General features: G+C 40.8%; 1 long non-coding RNA gene across 1 annotated transcript in view; it reads right to left on the bottom strand.

The window, feature by feature from the left end:
- Window positions 1-683: 683 nt before the first annotated feature.
- Window positions 684-18,857, bottom strand: part of LOC123615760 (uncharacterized) — a 41,047-nt gene continuing 22,873 nt past the window's right edge. The window contains exons 2-3 of the long non-coding RNA XR_006723435.2: window positions 1,666-1,774; window positions 684-1,083 (exon numbers count right to left, since the gene is read on the bottom strand). This is a non-coding gene — a long non-coding RNA (uncharacterized LOC123615760). The remainder of the gene's footprint in view (window positions 1,084-1,665; window positions 1,775-18,857) is intronic.

Here is an 18,857-nt window from a genome sequence, read left to right as displayed (position 1 = left end):
GGGTAAAATCAAGGAGTGAGTATGCTGTTTTGTAATTAACTACCAGATTGTCTTCCAGAGTGACTGTACCATTTTGTATTCTGACCAGCAATGAATGAGAGTTCCTGTTGCTCTACATCCTCACCAGCATTTGGTATTGCCAGTGTTTTGGATTTTGGCCATTCTAATAGGTAAATAATGGCATATATTGCTTCAGTTTGCAATTTCCTACTAACATATGATGTTAAGCCTCTTTTCATATGAGTGTCTGCCATCTTTATATCTTCTTTGATGAGATGTCTGTTCAGATCTTTTGCCTACTTTTTAATCGGGTTGTTTGGTTTTTATTTTGAGTTTTAAGAAGTTTTTGTTTTTTGGGTTGTTTTTTTTTTTTTTGGTATATTTTGGACACAGTCCTTTATCAGATATGTATTTTGCAAATATTTTCTTTTGGTCTGTCTTGTTTTTTCATTCTTTTAATATTTATTTAATACACTAAGGGCCTCAAAGGTCGCAAATGGCTCAGGCCTTTCTTGACTTCTGAGGGAGTAGAGATGAGGTACTTAACCCAAATAAGACTTTCTGGACCTGTTTGGCCATGATATGTGTGTGGCTCTGAGTCACTCAGGACCACTAGTCACTGGGGAACAAGTGAAAAAAAAAAAGGTCATAGCACCCTACCATACACCACCCAAAAGGCATTTCACATACTTTATTCCACATCTAGCTTATGAAGCAGATCAGATCATTTAGATGGTAAGTAACCTATCAAATCTATCACGGATCAAACAAGTTAAGCAAACTGTCTAGGGTCTTACATTTATTCCGAAGCAGAATTGAGACTCAGCCACATGACACCTCGGGGCCAGATGGAAGCTCACCTGTCTCAGGGCAGGTCTCATGAAGGATGGACAGCAGAGCAAAGGACTGCACTGCGAGGGTGCTGGAGCCTGAGGCTCACTCTGCGCCAAAGTGGAGAGCTGCCAGGCTCCCTTCTCAGAGGGGAGGAGGGGAAGTGCTCACATTAAGATGCATCCAGAGCGGCTGTTTGGTGTGAAGCAGGATGTCAGTGGGCAGCCGAGGATATGGAGAACAGGCTCTAATCTTTGAGGGAGAAGAAGCACAAAAATGAACAGGGAATTAAGGGTCCAGCCCAGCAGACTGGGGTCAGCACGAGGCTGCAAAGGAGCCCAAATGCACAAACCCCAGGCGCGGGGCTATGCGCTGGCTCGCAGCAGAGTTGTGGGCGTTCCCGAGAGTCCATAATGAGGGTATTAGACTGGCCGGGCCATCACAGCATCCCCGACATGGGAGAACAAGGCCAGTCCTGCGCCACCAGTGGGTGAGTCTGGGCCTGTCTTGTCAGGGACAAGCTCAGGGTCTGCCCATGGCTAAGGCTTCAAGGTAAACATCTCAGAGCCTGCCATTGAGGGCAGCAGGAAGAAGGCTCCAAGGTGGTCAGAAACCCCAAGGGAAGCTCGAACTGTAGCCCAGAACGTGGGGAAGAAAACTGAGAGCCCAGTTATCAGAAGGGAGGACCTCAGAGGGACTACTTGATGCTTGTTTTCAGTGCTGAGCTGGGGATCCTGAAACTCCTGTGACCTCAGGATCATCCCAGGGATGAGCATGGGGCTGAGGCTGGAGGTGGGGCGAGGTGGGCCATAGAAACAAGCCGAGATAGCTCACCTGTGAGAGACCAGCAGCTGGGACACCACGGGAAGAAGACTTGGACAACAGACCTACAGACCAATCACATCCTACAAACTGAAAGTCCAGCTCCTTCAGGACTCAGGTCCTGAAAAGCAATATATCAAACAGAAATTTTGTAAATCAACTGACACTTAAAGAGGCCTAGGGGGATTTGTTGTTAAAAGGAAATAATACAGCGAATGCCTTTTGTAAGGTGAATCATTATCCCCTAATCATTATTACTGTTGCTATTTTTGGAAATCTGGTTTTAATCCATTGATTTTAAGTAGAGCATTCTTTTAATCTGATTTCCTTCTATCAGAGAGTAGTATGTATATATTATATATGTAATATAATATAAATATTTATCTGACATTTAAAAAAAAGATGCTACTAATACATATTGATTTGAGCACAATTTAAATTTTAATCTTTACAGTAATATCCATTAAACTAAAAAAAAAAAATGCTCTAAACTGAAAGTTCCCAAACTTGACTATACACAGAATTAAACTGGGAGTGTTAGAGAACACAGATTCCTGGGTCCCACCTCTTGAGCTTCTGAATCAATGGGAAACAGAGGAAGGCTTGGGGTATCCCTGATGGGGGCTCATGGCTTAGACTCTTTTGTGCAGCCTTGGAGATTGAGAGCAGATGGAGGTTAACACAGAGAAGATCATGCCACTCCCGTCCCAGGCCCTCCCTCACCCAGTGCCCACGGGAAAGAGATTTCCAGCTTATGATGAACACAGTGATCCCACGATGGTGAAGGGGGTGGGGGCACACTGGGCTAACAAAGTGGTCTCCTGAACCAAAGGGTGGGCAACTGCTGTGCAGCCCGGTGTGGAGGCAGACCCCGGTCACAATAGGTCCCTCGGCTCCTGGAGAGGACCTCTAGGTATGAGGCAGGGGGTGTGACTGTGCCAAAGGGGCTGTGAACTTTATCTAGAATTCCAAGAATGAAGTTCTATATCCACTTCTATGTTACCTAAAAATTATTAGGGGAAAACTGAATATGTCCCTGTGGTAACAAGATAAGAAGAAGGTGCATGCCTCCACCCACAATGATGTCTACGTCCTACTCCCTGAAACTGGATAGGTCAGGTTACATGCAAAAATTGATGGCTGCTAATCAGCTGACCTTGAGATGGGGAGATTATCCTGATTATCTGGCTGGGTCCAATGTCATCACAAGGGTTCCTAAAAATGGAAGAGGGAGGCAGGAGAGAGCCAGAGAGGAGCTGTGTGAGAAGGACTCCTCATGGCTGGAGAAATGGGGCCACAAGCCAAAGAATGTGGGTGGCCCCTAGAAGCTGGAAGAGCCATGAAAAGGAGCCGGAAGGGATCACAGCCTGGCTGACTCCCTGATGTTAGCCCAGGAAGACCTTTGTCAGACTTCGACCTCCAGAACTGTAAGATAATAAATTTGTGTTGTCTTAAGCCACTAAATCTGGGGTAATTTTTTTTTTATAGCAAGAATAGGAAACTAATACAATGTCCATGACCAAGTTCTTAAAATTTTTTCTGTTTTGAATGAAAGAAAAGGAAAGCCAGAACTTAAAGTCTGACAGCTTGCCACGTCTTTCTATCTCAGGGCCCTGAGAGCCATCTCTAATATTTTACTTTTCTCCTCTTTGAAGAGACAAAGAAGATTCTATATCTAAGATAACCAGGCTCACTAACTGGGCCAAGTTTTTAACATAGTATGATAGGATTGTTGGGAAGATCCAGAATCCATATTTTTTAAATCTCCCTCGGTGTCTCTAAGTATGCAGCCAAGTTTGCAAACCACTGGTCTAAAATTTAAATTCTAAACCACATAATTATGAGTGGCTGCATGCCTGGAGAATGAGTACAGTGGATTGTTATTAACCTGAGAGGGCATAACAGTGTGGTGTCCACAGAGACTAGGCCTGGTGATGCAACATTTCATCAATGACCTGGATAATGAAATGGTGAGCATGATCATTAAATGTGAATGCGGTACCAACATGGAAAACAGGCAGAGGAGGGCATTTTAATTAATTAATGAGGGTTGTGAGGATGGAGAGCATATTGATTCCAAGGACAGGTGACAGCAGGGTGAGGAAGTGCCAGAGGAGTTGCTAGGAAGGGAATGAAGTTCAGTGAAGGCAGAATAATACACATTTTGTAGACGGGAAGGAAATAGCACAATAACGGGCAGGGCAGGGGGCAGACTCTCAAATTAGAGAAGGCTCCTGAAGTCAAGCTCATCACGGAGTTGGGGGAGCTGGGGGTGCCGGAAGGCCACTCGGCCTGGGCCTCTCATTCAGAGACTCTGACATCAGTTTGGTATCTGATAAAGGTATTCATTTGTTAATGTAAAGCTCACCATAGTTTTATAATCTCATTTTTGTGACTGTTCCTTTTTTAATGTGCTGGGAGCGCTCAAAAAAATGAAAGCGGCCCACATGTCTCAGCTTCAGGAGTCCTGACTAGCGATCACGGGGAATCACAGATTCAGGACTGCAAGCATGGGTGTGAGGCCACAGAATGTTTTGGGGAGGATTCCAAAAGGAGGAGCAAGCAGTGAGGGCCTCTAGCCAGCAAGGCTGGGGGAATTCAAATCCTGAGAGGAAAGATTTACTTAGGTTTTTCCTGAAGAATGTATTAATAGATATTTTTTGATTTTCTGGACTTTCCCCCCACCGAGAGTCAGACATGCATATAATCTAACATGCAAATAGTTCTATAAGGCTTGCAATGAAAAACAGTGCCTCCTTACCACTTTCCACACTTTGACCTTTTCTGGATAGTTCTTTCGGTATTTACCTCCAAGTCTCTAAATGAGCATACTTGAAATACTTTTCCTTGCTTTCTCATTGTTGGCCATTGTCTGATTTGTCCCCAGGATAGAAGATAAGGATTTGGTGTCTTTCCTCCTGCTGCCGCCACCACACACGTTCGTGTTTCCCCACCTCCCACTCGTCCAACATGGGCTCGCACTGCACTATAATCTTGGTGATGTGAATACTCAGTGTGTGCGCTACTGTGACCACGGAAACTACTCACAGATGAACTATAGTAAATTAGGATAACTCTTCCTTTCCTGCACACTGTTTTGTTTTTTTTTGTTTTTTTGGGTTTTTTTTTTTGTCTCTGGAGCTGTTGTTTTCCATTAGCTTCATCTTCTGCGTATTTATGTTTGCCATTTGTCTATGTCTGCTGTCAAGTGTTTCAGAATCTAATTCAGAATTCAGGTATTCTAATAATCTCACCAGTCTCTCAAAAAATCTCTCCCCGAAGCTTTCTAACATGCTGCAGCCTGGACCTGAGATAGAGCTCTCACCTTGGGACCTCCCTTCTCCAGCATCCCAGGGACGCGTCCCTCCTGGGTGGACTCCGTCATCTCTCTATTTGTTCCTCATTGACACGTGTTCTGGGGACTTCCTGAGGCAGAGGTATAGGATATGAATTTTTGAAAATTTGTATGTCTGAAATGGTTTTAATCTACCCTGGCATTTGATAGATAGTTTAGGCTGGGCACATATAGGATTCTAAATTGGGAATCATTTTCTTTGAGAACTTTGAAGGCTGTTGCCGGGTGGCCTCCAGGGTTGCCGTTGAAGAGTCTGGACCCATTCTGATTCATTATCCTTTATATAGGACTGATTTTCTCCTCTTCCTTGGAAGCTTGTAGCATCTTTTCTTTGTCCTCATTGTTCCGAGATTTCACCTTGGTGTGAGTCTATTTTCAATCCTTGTGTGGGCATTGGGTGACCCTTTCATTCTAGAAATGCATGCTCCTCTGTTTCGAGAAATATTTTTGAATCACATCTTCAATGACTTCCTCTCTTCTGGTTTCTCTGTGCTCGCTTTTTGGAAATCTATTTTCATATATTAGGTTTCCTGTTCTAGATTCTTTTTTCTCATCTTTCTTTTTTCCATTTCTTTCTCTTTTGCTCCAATTTCAGGGAAATTTACTCTTCTTTATTTTCTAAACTCTTTTTTGAAGTTTTACTTTTATATTCCTATTTCTAATTTCCAAGAGGTCTTATCTGTTACTGAATGCTCCTTCTTCTAATATTTTATTTGTATTTGCTGGTTATATATCTTAACTCTGAGGACATTAATTAGACGGTATTTGACATTTTCTTCAACCTGCACACTCTCTCTTTTCTCCAAGTTGCTTTTTCCTGTTCATTCTGGTCTCTGTTTTTCATGTGAGGGGCTTCCTTCAGTATTTGGTAAACCTGGATTGTGTGCTTCTACTTAAGAATGGGGGCTGAAAAGCAGAGTGGAAAGACAGAACCTGTAGGGGCTTTTGACCAGAGACTCCATTGCGTATTCTGGCTGGGCTATTTGGTTGGCAGATGCCCACATCAGTCTCTTCAGTTTTTCCTCTTGGGAAGACCAAATTCCCCAGAGAGGATTCTTTCAGGTTTATGCCCAAAGGATATAATTCTGGCTGCAGGCATTGTGGGAGCACAGCGGGAAAAAAGTGGTGGGTCCCATCTCCATCTATTCACTTAACCTGTCTGTTTTTACTACAGCACCCAGTCCTCAACTCTGCCCTATGTGCTGCAATCTACAGACCCCTCTTCTAGTCTCTCTGCGGTGGGGAAAGGGGCACTGGCCTGGCTGTGCAGAGAGGGGAGGAGATCTAGGAATCTAATTGCTTCCTAAAAGAACTTTGAATTACTGCTTCTTGTTTTAGCTTGCCCCCACCTCTTTTCCAGAGGTGTCTGGTGCAGCCTATCCCTGAGGTTTTGGGGAATTCTTGTTGGTTTCTCAAAATTTTCCACTGCTAGTATAAGACTCAGTTTTCCTCTGTTTGCTATGTCATTGGCCACATTTCTTACTTTCCAGTTTTTGAAATTTTGTTGTTACGGGGAATTAAAAAAATTTTTGTTGCTAGTATTTCTTCCCTTTAAAAAAATTCATTTACTACCTTTTTTTTTGTGGGAGTTCACAAAAAATAGAAAAGGAAGATGTATGCTTGTTCAATTTCCCACCTTTACCTAGAAGATTTATTCCTCACTCTTTATTTTTTCCTATAATTTTATTTTTAAATCAATATTAGTTTATTAATTATTATTCATTGTTTCCCTTTTCAAGTTAAGACATTCTAGTTGCTTTTTTCAAAGCAGCTATTAAGAGTATAGCACACAGCAACCATGAAATAATGATCAGCCTTTTTAGGGCTCTGAGAGCTCCCTAAATGCTGACCTCTGTAGTAGGACCATGTGCACACCTGTGTATTTACTAACGAGACAGCTGCAGCCTACCTGGAGAAGATCATATGCCCACAAGACCAGTAAATAGCAATACACCTCAAGAAGGAAACAAAGTAGGTCAAAACGAGTCATTGGCAGTCATGTGACATTTCTCTATCTCAGCCCAGAGAATTCCAAATTTGGTGGGACATGTGAGTTATCCCACTCATAATGAAATCTCTGAAGCAGCGCTCTCCAAATTTTTTGATTGACATCCTTATAAGAAAAACATTTTCAACCTACCCTCAAATATGTAAATTTATTTATTTGCAAATTATACATACTTACTATAGCAATAGTACATATACAATATTAATACATATACAAGTAGAGATTTGTAAGGATGCAATAGGAAAAAAAATCAGAGGTCCTAGTATTTTCTTTTGGTACCCCAGCAAATCATCTCACACACCAGGGAATTCTCAATCAGGATGAGCTGAGGATCAGAACACCTGGGAAGGTTTATCAAAAAGACTCTTACCCAAGTCCTACCTGGGTATTCTGAATCAGAACTACTTGAGGATATTTTGAAAAAGTTTCCCTGCGATTCCCACATGCACCTCTGGTTAAGAAACACAGCTCTACAGATTTAAAAATTAGAGGCCTTAAAAAAACTGTAAATAGTAGTCAAATGGCTACCCTGAGTTGCAAAGAGCAGGCAATTAATACAGGGAAGTGAAAGACAACCTACAGATTAGGAGAAAATATTTGCTAACCATGTGACTGACAATGGCTTAATCTCCAGAATATATAAATAGCTCATACAACTCAATAATAAAAAAAACAAATAACCCAATCAAAAAATGGGCAGAAGACCTAAATAGACATTTCTCTAAAGAAGACATACAGATGGCCAATAGGCACATGAATAGGTGCTCAATATCGCTAATTATCAGAGAAATGCAAATCAAAACTACAATAAAATATCCCTTCGCACCAGTCAGAATGGCCATCATTAAAAAGTCTACAAATAATAAATGCTGAAGAGGGTGTGGAGAAAAAGGAACCCTCCTACACTGTTGGTGGGAATGTAATTTGGTACAGCCACTATGGAAAACAGTATGGAGATTCCTTAAAAAACTAAAAATAGAGTTACTGTATAATCCAGCAATCCCTTTCTTGGGCATATATCCAGAGGAAACTCTAATTCAAAAAGATACATAGTGAATAGGAAAAGATAAATTGGGAGTTTGAGATTTGCAGATACTAACTACTGTATATAAAATAAACAACAAGTTTCTACTGTATAGATATATATTTAAAATTTTAATTAAAGAAAGGAAAGATATATGCACCCCAGTGTTCACAGCAGCACTATTTACGATAGCCAAGACATGGAAGTAACCTAAGTCATCAACATCAAGATATCCAGATGACTGGATAAAGAAGCTGTGATATATATGTACAATGGAATACAATTCAGCCATAAAAAGGAAAGAAATACTGCCATTTGCAACAACATGGTTGGACCTAGATATTATCATACTAGGTGAAGTAAGTCATAGAGAGAAAGACAAATACCATATGATATCACTTATGTGTGAGATCTAAAAGAATGACACAAATGAACTTATTTATAAAACAGAAACAGATTCACAGACACAGAAGACAAACTTATGGGGCCAGCGAGAGATAAATTAGGAGTTTGCAATTAGCAGATACTAACTCCTATGGATATAAACTACTGTATGTAAACAACAAGGTCCTACTGTTTCACACAAGGAACTATATTCAGTATCTTATAATGACCTATAATGGTAAAGAATATGAAAAAGAATATATATATGTATAACTGAATCTCTGTGCTGTACACCAGAAACTGACACAACACTGTCAATCAACTATACTTCAATTTAAAAAAATACTAGAAGCCATTTGCAGCAACATGGATGCTCCTGGAGAATGTCATTCTAAGTGAAGTAAGCCAGAAAGAGAAAGAAAAATACCATATGATATCGCTTATATGTGGAATCTAAAAAAAAACACAAACAAAGCATGAATACAAAACAGAAATAGACTCATAGACATAGAATACAAACTTGTGGTTGCTAAGGGGGCGGGGGGTGGGAAGGGACAGACTGGGATTTCAAAATTGTAGAATAGATAAACAAGATTATACTGTATAGCACGGAAATTTACACAAGATCTTATGGTAGCTCATGGAGAAAAAAATGTGACAATGAATATATATACATTCATGTATAACTGAAAAATTGTGCTCTACACTGGAATTTGATACAACATTGTAAAATGATTATAAATCAATAAAAATGTTAAAAAAAATACTAGGAAATGTATAGTGTGATTAAATATCTGGATTATCACAGACCTCAGAAAACACTGTCTCCCTCACTTCCATATTCATCCTCTCCTTTCACTTTTTAGTATAACTTTAACTTTTCTGTTGTAAACAATATTCATTTTAGAAAATATAGATAAGCAAAAAGAAGAAAATAAAAACTCATCTAGAATCCTACCAGTCCAAGATAACACTTAAATTTTTTATTTATAGCTTACCAGATATTTATGCCAACATATATTTAAAAGAGAAATGATACGGCACACGTTGTTTTTAACCTGACTTTTTTTCACCTGGTAATAATAATCTATCCTTGACAACAAGAAGTAAAAGCAACAGTGGTGAGGCAGCTGGTGTGCATGCTCAGAGCAGGCAGTAAGACTTAGAAGCCGCCTGAGTCCAGCTGAACCGCTGGGTCCTCCGACTAACATTCTCTACCCTCCCCCTTGGGATCCTTCCTTAGTTGGTGTCTTTATCTCTAGCTCAGTTTGCTTTCTACATGTGCTTTCTCTTTCTCTTTTCTTTTACCTCTTCCCTCATCTCTGTTCACTAAAGCAATTGAAGTCTTGTGGACAAGGGTTAATATTTGACAGAATTAAACTTCCCGATAATTTGACAAGGGGTGCATTACCAGGGAGCTGGAGAGACAGCTGCACCCTCCTCCGCAAAGGGGATTTTCTGAGCAAGCCCAGGCAAGAGCTTTCTGTTCTTGATGACTATCTGTTATTTCCACTTGGGAGCCCAGATTAAAGCTGCTTATTTGCTTTCTAAGCAAGGTGTGGCCAGAAGCAGCCAGGGGTGCCCAGCTTGTCAGAGGAGAGCCATTTCAGGGAATTGAAACCAAGGGAGATGGCACTGCAGTTGACTCAAGGCAAAGTCTGAGGAGGAGGCAGGCTCGACAATCCAGAACGAGCCAGCCACACTGCTTCCACTGGGAGGGGTAATCTGTTTTCCCACTGGCATTATAAAACCAGTTGCAGAAAACCAGTTCCTCTTGCTTCAGGAATCCTCTGAATGCTGGTTACCCTCTCAGGGCTCTTCAATCTGCTGCTGAAGACATTTCTATCTATAGTTATTAATCCACTGATAGTGAGGAAAGTTTCTGAACTTTAAAAACATCAAGCTGACATGAAAGAAAGCCAGCCCTTTCCACCATAATAGAGCCAAACTGTGTCTTCCAGAGGCTGTGGAAAATTGTTGTTTTCATTAAATGCAACTCATTGCCCCCAAACCAACAATGTTCTTAGGAATGAAACCGGCATTGGCTTCATTGATTATAAGAGCCTACATTAGCCAGCTCTCGAATAGCACTCTGCTGTGGAAGATTCTAGAAAATGAGTAGAAAGTGATTCACTCCCCGCCCTCACCCTCAGTACCAACTCCCACCAACACCACCAGCAACATCAGCTTTATCAGTTTTCAGTTGGAGTTGGGGGGGTGGCCCAGGCTTGTGCTTCTGCTCGGAGACACTTCAGGAGGACAGCAATTAAGGGCTTTAACAGGGGTGTTAGTCATGGTGGGTGGGACTCTCCTGTCATCTGCAGAAGCAGAGCCAAGGAAGCTGTGATAGCTGAGGAAAGGGAGGGCCCCCCACCACACACCCTTTCCCTTTCCCAGCAATAGCTACTTAATAAGCAGCACTTAGCACGTGTATAAGGTCAGAAAGGAGGTAAGAAACAGAGAAAAAGATATTTTGACATAGATATGTCCAGAAAAGATCTTTTGTAGGAAAAACATCTCTGACCTATGGCAGAGTTGAAAATTTAAATTAAAAAAAATTTTTTTTCCTTTGAGAAATACTGGAAAATTCCTTCCTCTCCCCAGGGAAACAAATCTTTACTTGCAGTGGCACCTGAAAGTCCACCATTAGTGACTCATTCCTTTGTGTATTGTGGGCAACCTGGCATTTAAGAGGCCTACATCAATATGTGGATACTTTCTATGAGGCCAGCTGGTGATTCTCGCTGGAATTCTTGACTGAGTTTTGAATGCAGATTCCTGGCGCACACACACACATACTCCATCCCCCCAGCCCCTACTATAACCACGACCTTTAGCCAATAGGTGGTTCTCCAGGTCTCTGGTGTCTTAGTCATCTCAAGCTATAACAAAATACCACAGACTAGGTGACTTAAACAACAGGCATTTATTTCTCACAGTTCTGAAGGGTGGAAGTCCAACATCCAGGTGCCAACAGTTTTAGTTTCTGGTGAGAACCCGTCTTGGCTTGCAGATCACCAACTTCTTGCTATGTCCTCATATGGCTTTTTTTTTTTTTTTTTTTTGGTTCGTGCACATGGAAAGAGCATGCTCTCTCTGCCTTCCTTTTCTTGTAAAGACACTTATCCCATCATAAGGGTCCTACCCTCATGACCTCATCTAAACGTAATGATCTTCCAAAGGCCTCACCTCCAAATAACATCACATTGGGAGTTAGATCTACAACATATGCATTTGGTGGGGACACAAACATTCAGCCCATAACAACTGGCTTCTGATAGGCCCTTGGGGTAGTTAATTTTAGTTTCTACTTTTGCAGGTTAGCAAATGATTTCCACCGTGGTTGGTGCTTTGATTGCCTCAATCAGAACTGACCATCTATAATTAAGGATGAAAGCAATGGAAAACTGGAGAGAGTAGTTTTTAAAATGCTGACACTTTAAAGGGGTGGGTATATGAGAGTCAACACTCACCTTCCTGCACTGAATCCATGGCCCGTTCCATATCCTGTATTTTTCTTTTCTCCCTGCTTTCTCTCCTGGTTCATTCCCCTTCTGCTCCTCAAAGGGCAAAAATATTAAGGATGCAATTTGTGCTTGTGTTATATGTACTTACTTAATCGTCTTGTACTTCCTTTACGTAATATAGGTTTACTATTTCACTTGGGGATGGAGTTACTGCAATGTGTTGGCCTTTTTTACTTGATGGGCCAGTGGCTATGACAAGAAAAAAGATCCTTTCCTCTGTCTTGTGTCCTTAAGAGTAAAGGAATCGTCTATCGGGTGCTGATGGTCACAGGACCACCTGGAGAGCATGAGAGGGTGGTAAGGGGTGAACTGGGATTTTAAAAAACAAGACCAATGACAAGATTCCCCTACCTCTCAGTTTTGCAAAGAACAAGCTTCTATTATGCTGAAGTCAGTTCTGGTCAACAATCCATAGTGAGGAAACAGCAGCTGAAGGTCCCCCAGGTTGTGCTCTTATACCCTACCTAAGATTTCCCTTGGGTGGGGATGTACTTGGAGCCGAGAGTCATTCTACAGGGTTGGGACAACACAATGTGCCTCTCTTACCTGCTGGCCTCCTTTTCCCCACCTCAGTACATACAGGTGAAACCAAGTTGAAATTAACACCAAGCACCCCACAAAGGGTAAAGAAGCTAAAACAGGGCCACAGAGGCAGAGGATGTGGACAGAAGAAGTGGGGAGGCCATTTGGGTTCTTTAGGTGTTTAAGAGTACTTTGGAGAATTATGTTGCTTTTATTTTCCTAACCCTCTTCTCCATTAGGCTGCCCATCCCAGCGCCTCAGCAGCTCAGCACCCCAGTCTGAGGATACGGTGCAATGCCGTATGGGCAGACAGCCTGGGCCACTCACCTCCCCAGACCACCAAGGCTCTTGTTTGCTGGTTCCACACCATATCCGGAGACCAGCATGTGACAGAGCCACAACCTCCCGTCACCCTGCCAGCTGTCTGCAGTTCCTCCTTTTTTTTTTTTTAATCTCCTAACCAGATAAACAATGACTGTTGAAGCATCCCACCATCTACAGATTCTGAGCCAAGGTTAGCTTTGGTTAAGAGAAAATTCTCTGTTCTCCAGAACAGTGGTCAAATAGTTTCATTTTATGGGTAGGAAGTTTACTTTCTCTGATATGGACTATAAAATACATTAGTCACCATTCCTGTTTTCGTTCTGTGTAGCTATAGTTCATAGCAAAATCTATGCTACCCAAGAAATAGACAAGGAACTTCTTGATAAAGGAAGGAAGGAAGGAACCGAGGAGTTGAACGCAGAGGCTCCAAAAAGTAGCTTAGTTCTGCACTCAATTCCTCCTCTTATTTATGTGACTTACCCTCTCCCTAAAAAAAGAACAACAGGAACAGCAAAATCAACAAACTGTGAGCAGTTTCCCATCTGTCCTCGTGTCCCCTATTCCACCCTTGCCACACAGAATATTTACTAGGAAATTAAAACAAAGAGAAATCTACTGTTTCAAGCAGGAAGGAGCATGACTCTACTGTCCCAAAGACAGGAAGAGCTCTCTTTTGTCTCAATGGCAGATACCAATCCTCCCAGCTTTCTCTTCTATAACTTAATGTCTAAAGATGGCATTTCAGGGTGGGTGGATATAGCTCAGTGGTAGAGTGTATGCTTAGTATGCACAAGGTCCTGGGTTCAATCCCCAGTACCTCTATTTTTTAAAAATAATTAATTAATTAAAATAAATTAGGAAAAAGAAAACCCTTAAGGATGGGTTTCAAAACATAAAACAGCAGAGGAAAAGATGGGTTATCCAAAACATAATATTAAGGCAACCTTATAGCCACATGGGAAAAAAAATAGAATAAAGCTTATATGAAGCAAAGATTTAAATGTAAATAAGAAAACATAAAAGTATTAGAAAAAATGGGTTACATTTTAAAATACTTTTTAATAGTTTTTGGAGTGAGGATGTATTACTTAAAACCAAGAAGCCATAAAAGATTCTACTATATAAAACTGGTTTAAGTATATAAAATAACATTTTAAAATGCTTGAGAAAAACCACCAGAAACAAAGACAAAAGACAAATGATAAAATGGGAAAAAACTATTTGCAACTCTTATCGCAAAAGATGTCCCTTCTATCTCCTTCAGCTAAAAGTACTCCTAATTTTTTTGAATTTAGGTATGGTTGATTTACAGTATTATATAAGTTTCAGGTGTCCAACATAGTAATTCACAATTTTTAAAGGTTATACTCCATTTATAGTTACTATAAAATACTGGCTATATTCCTTTTGCCATACAATGTATTTTTGTAGCTTATTTATTTTATACATAGTAGTTTGAATTCTCTACCTCTGTCTTACCTCTCCCCACTTGCCCCTCCCCACTGGTAACCACTAGTTTGTTCTCTATTATCTGTGAGTCTGTTTCAGAAAGAATTCCCAAAATTTAATAATAAAAGCCTAATAGAAAAAATGGAAAAAAGGATAGAAGCAGGGAGTTCACAAAAAAAGGATGTAGAAATATCTTATAAACATAAAAAGATGCTCATCATTGATTACAGTAAAAGGAAAGGAAGTGTAAATCACACTGATAGATCATTTTTTCACTATCAGACTGACAAAGAACAAAAAGTCTGGTGACACACATTGTGGGTGGGGCTGTGAGAAAGTAAGCCCCTTACTCATAGCCAACGAGAGTGTAAATGAATACTGTCCCAACAGAAGGCAATTTAACGGTGTCTTCCAATTTCCAAATATGCACAACCTCTGCCCAACAATTCAGCTTCTGGGAATTGGCTCCACAGACATACCCACACATAGGAAGTATATGTGGACATATAGGAAGGCAAGGGAGGGACGCTCAAAGTAATTCACATTCATGTGTAGCTGGATTACATGCAACTGTAAAAGAAAAAAGGAAGTTCTGTACGTACTGGCATGGAACCATCTTCAGGATATTTTGTTAAATGAAGAAAAACAAGGTCAAAGCAGAGTGTATGTGTATGTTTAAATAGTCTAAGAACTTTTTATTTATTTACTTAAGAATTTTTAGAAAGTATACCAAAAAACCCATTAATGCTGGTGTTCCTTAGGGAAGGAAATTGTATGGCTGGGGGACAGAAATGGGAGGGAGACTTTTTACTGGATATTCTCTTATACTTTGTGAATTTTAAACCATATAAGTTGTTATCTTCTCAAAAATAAGATAAAATATTATAATGAAGAATAAATAAAGAGGCAGAAACCCATGAGCTTGAATGAACTTCAAAAAGAATGAGTAGGATGATAAATTTTCTGTTATATCAATTTCATCTCAATGTTTTTAAAAAATGAACAGGATCCCAACAGAGAATTAAAAACCAAGCTTGTTCTTCTACCCACCTGCCTCTGTCTTGGGGCATGATACTACCCTGTGTGCTGGTAAAGGTTTAACCCCAGAGAGAAAAACACTGATTTGTAGCAGCTGCCAACTTCTGTGGTATAAATATTCCCAATATTGAATAAAGAATTGGGACAAGACACACACAGTTTGCTCCTGTGAGTCAGCACAGTCTAGCTCCATTACACCACTGGCATCTACCCAGTTACTGAAACCAGCACCTCGAGAAACATCCTTGGTTCCTAGACCCTTTCTGTCCCTCTCCTTACTACCTGTTGCGTCCCCAGTAACCACTCCACTCCTCCCCCACTGAGTAGAACCCTCATAGTTTGGGAGTGAATCCTATCCCCAGGGGGTGGTTCCAAATCACCTAACCCAACACACCAGTGGTACCTGTTGGTGCAGAGACATATATCCCTTGAGAGAGCCAGATGGACCCTGAGGCCCAAGTCAGGCCAATGAGATGTAAAAGGAGGTTTGCTAGAGGCACCTGAAAAGTTTCCCACTCTTCAGAGAGAGTGACAGGAAGAGATGGTCTCTAACCATCTTGTGCTGGTTTATTTTACGCATCAGCATGACTAGGCTACAGTACCCAGTTATTCAATCAAATACCAATCTAAGTGCTGCTGTCAAGCTTTTCCGTAGAAGTGATTAACATCTACTTAAACTGACCGTAAGTAAAGATTATCTTCATAATCTGCATTGGCTTCACCCAATCAGCTGAATGATCTTAACAGCAAAACTGATATTTCCCTGAGGCAGAAGAAGTTCCACCTGTGAACAGCAGCACCCACTCTTCCCCAGGAGTTTTCAGCCTGCCCTTCCCGATGGCCTGCACTGCAGATTTCAGACTTGCTAGTCAGCCCCGCAATCCCATAAGCCAACTCCTTGTAATAAATACCTCTCTCTCATATATATATGTATCTCCTTTTTCTGTTTCTCTTGCAGAACCTTGAATGACGCACCTTTTTTTCCTTTACAGTAGTTACCTCAATTCAGGATTGTATACTTTGCATTTATTTATATGTTTGTCAATACTCCTAGTTAGACTATATGCTTTACGTGCATAAGTGACTCATAAGTAGAATAGCTGGTCAAAGGTTATGCACATTTGGACGATGAGAAATACTGTTAGATCACCTTCTCTATGAGGAGCTACACTCTTACCTGATTATAGGCTTCGTGTCTTTGTATTACTATGTGTTCTCAGCACATAGTAGGTGCTCAATAGATATGAACAGAGAGAATTCTAGGAGGAGAAACATGAATTAAGGTAGGAAATCACGAAGGTATGCGAGGTTGTGGAGTTCCAATCATTACATATTCTTCTGGCTATCTAAACTTAGTGCCATTCAACTTTTGAATCACATTAATGATTCTTTTGTTCAGATTCCACACTGAACAAAACTCTTCTGATAGTCTGAGTTCCCTGATGGCCTGTCTACAGGGACTCTTCTCTGGTCAGGCCCACCTGACCCCAAACCAGCTTCCCAAACACCTGTATTCTTTATCATTCAGGAGGTTAAGCAGAACAGTCTGTCCCAGCAGGGGGAGGAAACAGCAATCATAACTGTGTCTAATTCACAGCTCCAATTCAGGGGAGAAGAGAAGAACAGAGCATGACGAGAAATCATCCAAGAGCTGGAAAAATGTTAAAACATCCGTATCTCTATGGAGATGGCACCCTTGTGAACCTTGCCTTCAAAGCTGAGCTGATCCCATATCAGCTCTTAGGAAGACAGGACAAGCACTTGCCTTGCTTGTTCCTAAACAGACTTAAGGCAGGCAGGCATTAATGGCCATCCTCCTTGACTAATGACAGGCCCAAAGTGGTAAAAGGAAGAGGTTGGTCCAGGATCACATAATTTTTATACAGAAGTCCAGAGACCAAACATTGGCTTTCTCAGTCTGAGTACAAAGCTTTTGCCAAAGAACCAAACTGAAGATGAGGCAGGAAGGACCTTTGATCCAGACAGAATGCTGAGTCCAGAAGACTTGAAGATAGTCTTGGGTTGAGACTAGAGTTCTATGATCTATAACTCAGTTTTTATGCTTGTGTACTTCCTTACTTCAGTCTCTTGAGCTCTTTTAAATTTTTTATTTATAATATAGAGTTGTAAAAGAGGAAGACTTGCAAATTGTAAAAGAGGAAGACTTTTTAGGTGATATCTTTTACTTATTTTTAATTGATATATAATTGAGTATGACATGTATATTAGTTTCAGGTGTACAACATTTGATATTTGTATTCAAAAAAGGAAAACTTGATTTCAGCCATAACGTAGGAGCTTATATTGAACCAACTGAAAACTGTTAACAGCTGGACGAAATATAGAACACACCATTTAAAGGCATTTGGAGCAAATCAAAACTACAATGAAGTATCACCTCACACCAGTCAGAATGGCCATCATTCAAAAGTCCACAAATAACAAATGCTGGAGAGGCTGTGGAGAAAAGGGAACCCTCCTACACCGCTGGTAGGAATGCAGTTTGGTGCAGCCACTGTGGAAAACAGTATGGAGATTCCTCAAAAGACTAGGGAATAAACTTACCATATGACCCAGGAATCCCGCTCCTGGGCATATATTCAGAAGGAACCCTACTTCAAAAAGACACCTGCACCCCAGTGTTCATAGCAGCACTATTTACAATAGCCAAGACATGGAAACAGCCTAAATGTCCATCAACAGATGGCTGGATAAAGAAGATATGGTACATTTATGCAATGGAATACTATTCAGCCCCCAAACCAACAACATAACGCCATTTGCAGCAACATGGATGCTCCTGGAGAATGTCATTCTAAGTGAAGTAAGCCAGAAAGAGAAAGAAAAATACCATATGAGATCTCTCATATGTGGAATCTTGAAAAAAAAAAAAAAAAAGAACATAAATACAAAACAGAAACAGACTCATAGAGATAGAATACAAACTTGTGGTTGCCAAGGTGGGGGGGTGGGAAGGGACAGACTGGGAGTTAAAAATTTGTAGATACTGACAGGCATATGTAGAATAGATAAACAAGACTATACGGTATAGCACAGGGAAATATATACAAGATCTTGTGGTAGCTCACAGTACCACAAAAAAAATGTGACAATGAATATATGTATGTTCATGTATAACTGAAAAATTATGCTCTACTCTGGAATTTGACACAACATTGTAAAATGACTATAACTCAATAAAAAAAAATGTTTAAAAAAAGATAAATAAATAAAGGAATTTGGAGAGTGACCAACACAGATGATTACTAAGAGAAGGCAGGAACATCAAGGTGAGCTCCATCTTCACCCTGGCCCAATTCGCAGGGCAGGGAACAGAGGACGTGGCAGCTACTCTATTACTCTGTTGGGCTAAGGAGACAGACTGGCGTTCAAAGCTGCCAAAGCAAAGGGACTCAGGTAGTAAAATCCTAGAGGGGAGGAAATTTCAGAGAAGTAGAACCCAGCAGGCTAGATGCAATCTCTCCTTGAGATGTTTGCCAGCTCCCAAGCTGAGCAAGCACAGCAGAGGCTGCAAGAAAACTAAAGGGAAGTAGCAGCAGGGAGGCTGAGGCT

Source organism: Camelus bactrianus, chromosome 14 (assembly GCF_048773025.1).
Source record: "Camelus bactrianus isolate YW-2024 breed Bactrian camel chromosome 14, ASM4877302v1, whole genome shotgun sequence".
Classification (NCBI taxonomy): domain Eukaryota; kingdom Metazoa; phylum Chordata; class Mammalia; order Artiodactyla; family Camelidae; genus Camelus; species Camelus bactrianus.
Note: the sequence above shows the minus strand (reverse complement) of the source record. Positions and strands in the feature narration are given on the sequence as shown.